The sequence below is a fragment of the Podarcis pityusensis genome (genome assembly GCF_964106645.2).
Source record: "Podarcis pityusensis genome assembly, chromosome: 6".
Taxonomy (NCBI): domain Eukaryota; kingdom Metazoa; phylum Chordata; class Lepidosauria; order Squamata; family Lacertidae; genus Podarcis; species Podarcis pityusensis.
This window is the reverse complement of record NC_138030.1, coordinates 47703893-47709987: the sequence shown is the minus strand read 5'-3', so window position 1 is coordinate 47709987 and position 6095 is coordinate 47703893.

Sequence of the window (6095 nt, the reverse complement as noted above, 5' to 3'; positions counted from 1 at the left end):
TAGGGACACAATTCCATTATTCAGTTGTAGTGGAGCAATAAAGACAAGTTTTACCCACTGTCTGGGGATAGGCAATTTGTAGTAAGAGCACAAATTTTATGGTCCTGTGTTTTGTTTTTTTTAGTATACCTAAAATTATTTGCTTATTAGGGGCTGCCCCACATTTTCTTCAAAAAAATTGCTTTGCACAGGTAACTACCATAGTTATCAAATTTTTCAAAAGTAGGGGGTCCATAACTTGGCTTTTTAAAAATAAGGGGTCATCAGTAATTAGCTAATTCAGAACCACTGGTTTAGACCACAGCACCACCATGTCCCGGTCCCTATTGGGTAAATACATCTGTTAGAAAGACACTGTTAGTCTCTAGCACTCAAGGGAAAACTCTCCTTCCTTTCAGGTTTTTAAGCAGATGCTGGGTGGCCATTTGTCAGGTATGATCCTGCATTGGAGGGGATTCAACTAGATAACCCTTAGGATCCCTTTCAATTCTACAATTCTATGAAATAAATAACGATAATCTGATCCTATGCTTTCCAACACATAGCTGGCCTGGATGGACAACAGTTGTTTTAATAATACTTGCACTCCCTGTTTCAGGGACAGCATTACTAGGTTTACTGCAATCTCATGGAGCTCAGTGATCCCGCCTTTCCTTCCAAAAGGGCCCAAAGTCATCAGGTTGTCAGCTCTCCATTTAGGACATGTCTCAAGATGCTACAAATGCCTTGCAACTGTTTTGAATTTGTACAACTTGCAGCTTTGGTTGTTGCTAAAGCAAGAAGTGCTACATGTGTTTAATTTTTTAAAAAGGTAAAATGGTAGCATGCACAACATCCACAATCACAACAGCATTGAAAAAGCAGCCTTTTATGAAGCCTAATGGTTCTGCAAGCCACAGGCAAACATTAATAAAAAAGAACAGTTCTAGAATTTAAGCTAATTGCTCTTGACCCTTTTTTTTATCTAGAGGACCTGACTGTTTTATTGGATGTGCACAATGAAACAATTCTCTTCCATATCTCAAACCATTAACTGTTACAAGGTCTTGTTTCCACTTGTATAAATAGAAGACCTACCTTCAAAGCTATTTCCAATAATGATGTTGAGTATTGTATACATAATAAACCAGTGGGTTAAATGTTAGTTGCTTGGCATGTAAAGGGGGAGAGATATCAATCCCTGGTATTTTCAGTAGGGCTGCAGAAGACTTCCTTTGGGCAGTGCTTGAGCCCACTGCCAATCCATGTAGACAGTACTGAACTCAGTTGAACATTGGCCTGACTGGGTACAATACAGCTTCTCACGTTTCTAATAAAACCAAGTTGCAAGTTCAGAGTGGGTTTCAATGAGAAGAGGCCTGTTGGTTGCTTTTGTGTGTTCTGCCAGAGTGCCTATTATCATGACCAAATTCATAATAGTCTAAAAGGAGAATATTTCAAGACCCTTCAGCTTTAAGGTGCATACTAATACACAGCACACTTGTAAAAGCAATGGTTAAGCAAATTCATGCCCCATGCTTTTTTGTGTTTGTTTGTTTCACTTAAACGTTTCTTATTCTGTGAGACCAACAGAACTAACAATACAGAGAAAGGAGGCATTTAAGGACTGGCAGTATAGATGCATCTTTTGGTGGGACCATAACACAGTGGCAGAGCATGTGGTTTATAAGAATAGTGTCCCAGCTTCAAAACACACTACAGTATTTCCCATTAAACACAATCTCACATAGATGGGCCAGAAAAAAATTAAGATTCCACAACATGCTGCCAGTTAGCACAGCCAGAGATACTCAATTGTAGACCCATTTAAATCAATAGCAGACCCATTAAAATTGAGCTAGATGGGTAATACATCTTGATGTAAAGCAGATCATATTTAATTTTTATGCTGTTTAATTGTTATAAATGATGCAATAGTGAGAGTTCTGCACCTTTACTTCATCTCCCTTATGTCACTCCAAGCAAGAGAGATCAGACGAGTTCAGAAGTGTTATTGTTTTTAACCCCAAAAATGTACATGCAATTCTTGCCTCTAGAAACTATTAAATTCTATTAAAATCATATATAAAAGGAACCCAGCCCATTTTGCATACAGAGCAAGTTAACCTGCAGTTTATCGTCACAAAGCTGAAAAAACACAGTTATATAAATATAATCCAATCAATTCTGTAACATACAGAGTTGCAAAAAATCATTGTCATCCATGTAAGAAAGGTATCATATTGTAGTCCCTGAATAGCACTTATAACCTAGTCCACACAAACAATGAAAGTCCTTGAAGATTGCTGCTAGGACAACAACATATCTGGTATGTCAATCAAATCTTACAGATATTGGTTTAATCCATAAATAGTTTCAAGCATATACAAAATATAGCAAAGACAAAAAGCCAGAATAATAAATCACAACTTCATACAAAAACAGAAGCAGTGATTCTATGAAATCGTCAAAAGTACCCTTCTGATTTCACTTGATGCTCTGAATTAAATTTAAGAGCAAGTCCAGAGAAGGGCCACTGCTGTAAACTCATATAAATGGCACAGGTCAGAAAGTCTGGATACTTCCTACCCTCAATAATAAGTATAGGAGTTAAACAAATAAAAACAAGCATTACTCTTGGATTAGCCCCCTTTGGGGAGCAAGTAATACAATCTGGGGTGAGAATGGCACTGAATCTTTTAAAGGTGTTGCTGCTAAAACTCCACATCCTCGCTGCACCTCCTGCTTACTGCTCAACCGTGAATTTATTCAAAAGTTGGGGTACAAAATACCCACTGCCTGACCATAAGATTCTCTTCTCCACTCCCTGTTGCATCAGCCCCAATGGTATGAAGTGGTTGAATGTGTTTGACTAGGTGATGTTGCAGGACAGAACCAAGGAAAAGTTGCAAATGTAGTATTCTGGATGCCCAGTTGCTCTCCATGTCCCACCTCCACTGTCAGATGCTGTGTGTTGCTGGGAAACAACTGTTGTTGCTGTGCTTAGGTCCTGCTTGCAGGCTTCCTGGAAGCCTATAGTTTGGCCATGATGAGAACATGAAGCTGGAGGAGATGGGCCTTTGGTTTGACCCAGCAGGGCTGCTCTTATGTTTGCATGCCCAACCAAGTGAATTGTTGCCTTTACCACTCTGACAAAACATCTAATTTTCCAAACCAAAGATTTTGTGGGGGGTTTTTTGCACCACTTACATTCTTAAGAAAATGTTTCCTGATCTTTAAGGTCTACTTTGCACCCTATCTAGATTGTGGCTGGTGCAAGTGCCCCTCCCCCTTGTCTCTCTCTCTCTCCCCCCCCCCTTACACTACTGAACAAATGACAGACATACAAACATTAAGTCTATGTGTTAACAAAGCCGCAGAATCATCCCAAAGGATTTGTTGCTGCTTTTGTTTCTTCTCTTTAGCATAAACAGCAGAAGGTGAAAATAAGCTTTTTCAGCTTGATGTGAGATGCTTAGGTAAGCTGACCTCTGCAATAAACTCTGGACTTGGTTTACACATCTCTTTATGGTATTCTTTCTGCCTAGTGCTAGCTCTGTGCTTCTGGTTCTGTTTGCATAAGAACTTATTTTGGAAACAGCCCTGAGTTTCTCTTAACCTTTCTTCCTAATTGTCGTAAGCAATGGGGAAGCTATCCATCAACACCTTCTTCACCACTGGCAATTTATCAACAGCTTATTACCCTAGCTCCTCTCCCCTATCCTGGGTCTTGACAACAGGGTGCCACTTTCCACAGTAGTAGTTTAACTATTCCTGGCTGTCCCTGAATATATCTTTCTTGTGTAAAACGATGGAACCAGAGCCCAGAGATTTTTCAGATGTGTCAATATATTAAAAAGGGCCAGTTTCTCTTTCGTGTCTCTTGAGGTCAGTTTTCTCATCCTCTGATGAGCATCTCAGGCTTCCTTAGGCCATAGCTTTGGAGTACTTTCCAAGTAAAATAAATCTATTTTCCTTCTGATTGAAAACAGGTAGCAGTGGCATTTAGCACTAGGAAAAGCTAGCTGCTGGATTGGTTTCATAGTCACAGGATTCACTGGTGAAGAAATAAATCTACTCCTCTTCCAAGGAATAGCCTGAAATCTGACCGTAGAAAAGCTACATGGACATATATCAAAGTTTATGGTACGGTGACATTTCACTGTTGATGTAAGCAGCATTATGCTAAGGGGAAAAACATCCACAAGCCTCCGCAGGGTAACTCACCAAATAAAATGCAGCCCATCCACCATATATGGCAGCTCCTCAATTACTCCATTTCCCATAACCTATAATACTGCCCACCGCCATCTTTAATTTCTTCTCCTGAAGGAACAGCAACAGAATTACAAATCCCAATAAACTAAAGTCAACCTAAGCCAAGGTTAGCCCTCCTTACCTGCAGTTGTACGAATTCCTCCCAGCTGCTCTAAAGGTAAGTTGTTGTTGTTGTTGTTGAACACTTGTACAATATAGATAGAAAAGTAGAGTGTGTGGAAATTGAGAAAGTTACTGAAAGCAGAATTAAGAGTAATGTCATTGGAATTAAAACTGAATGACTGAAAGGAGGAGCTGGGTTTCTGTATTTTTCTTCATTGAAGTGCTTTATACTAAAGGCTATTTTAACCTGCCAAAACAAACAGAGAGATGAAATCAGTCAACATTGGCTTGGCAGTTGTCAGTAATGTTGACTGAATTCAGGAGCAGCCATTTGTAATGTATTCAGTGGCTGTGTTTGGATATAACACTGGCTATTAAAACCAAAACCTAATTATTTCTTCACTATTTGCCAAATAAAAAATCTGCATGCCTAGGCCTGCACAAAATTACATGAGGAAGAATTGTCAAAAAACAGCAACAGAGGGCTGTGCAGGGGTAGGAAGGGATATTTCTGGATAAAGATCAGGCAAGGAAATGGCATAAAATGATAAACATGTTACCTATTTCCCCAGTGAAAGTTGAGGAGCTGGATTTGCTTTAAGCTGAATTCTGTAATTCATGGTCGAGAGCTTTTTTTCTAAAAGCTTTTCCACTCATCCTTGGGCCTGACAGGGAAATGATTGACTGTAATTCTCCGGTCTCTATTTGCCATGGCATACTTGATAATCACAGCCACAGATCTAGCACCTGTAATTCATATAACTTGAAAAGAAGTAAGTATTAATTCTTTTGGTGTTCATGCAGGATAATTGTGCTGGAAGATCCGCCTGATTCTTGATATTGTGTAAAGTATTATACTTTTGCTTCTCCAAAGGAAAGTGTTCTAATGGGGCATGGACAATAGGCACACATTTTCCTGGATGGTAATTCTGAAGTCACATAAAAAATAACACCCCCTGCCCCAATATCCTAGGATCAGAGTTTTCAAGTATTGGAGAAAGTCAGCACAGGGATAAATGATTCCCTTATTGTTTTAAAACTAAAGGTCAACAAACAAGATGCAAGACTGCACAGCATTTCTCCATAAGTCATCGCTATACAAACAGACGAGGAAAATCCAGCTACTCTGGGCCATAATCCTTTCAATGTTTAAGTCATACCCTTTCTAAATGATTGAAGTATACTCCTTCCAGACTGGACCACATGCAGATTCTACTATGATGGAATTTAGGGAGCCTTTAATGGAATTGTCACTTGCAAAGTCATTGCAGACTGCTCTGGCGTAAGAAACAGTCAACCTATAAAAGTGAGACTGGTGGGCGGAGTGCAGAACTTTGCAATTTGAGCCCAATGCATTGTATCTCTTCTGAAGGGTTCTTAATGAGGCAGGCAAGCCTCACTACTGTTTGACAAAATACCGTTGCTGCTTTAGTACACAGAGAAAGTATTTTGAAAGTCAAGTTGGTGTTAAAATGAAACGAACATTTACAGAGCAGCTGTGTGCATATATACTTCCCCCAGGTAAGGATTGCAGCCTTAGGAGCCTGCCTCAATGGGCTGACTTAATTAATGGCAATGATATCTTGGGCTATTTTACACATTTCTGGTGTTAGGGGAGAGAGGAAATGCAGCTATTGTCACCAGCATAGAACAACTTTTGTTGAAAGGTAAAACCCAAAAGCATTACAGAAGAGTGGGTAGGGAGCGCAGGAAACATACAAATATATATCTACATA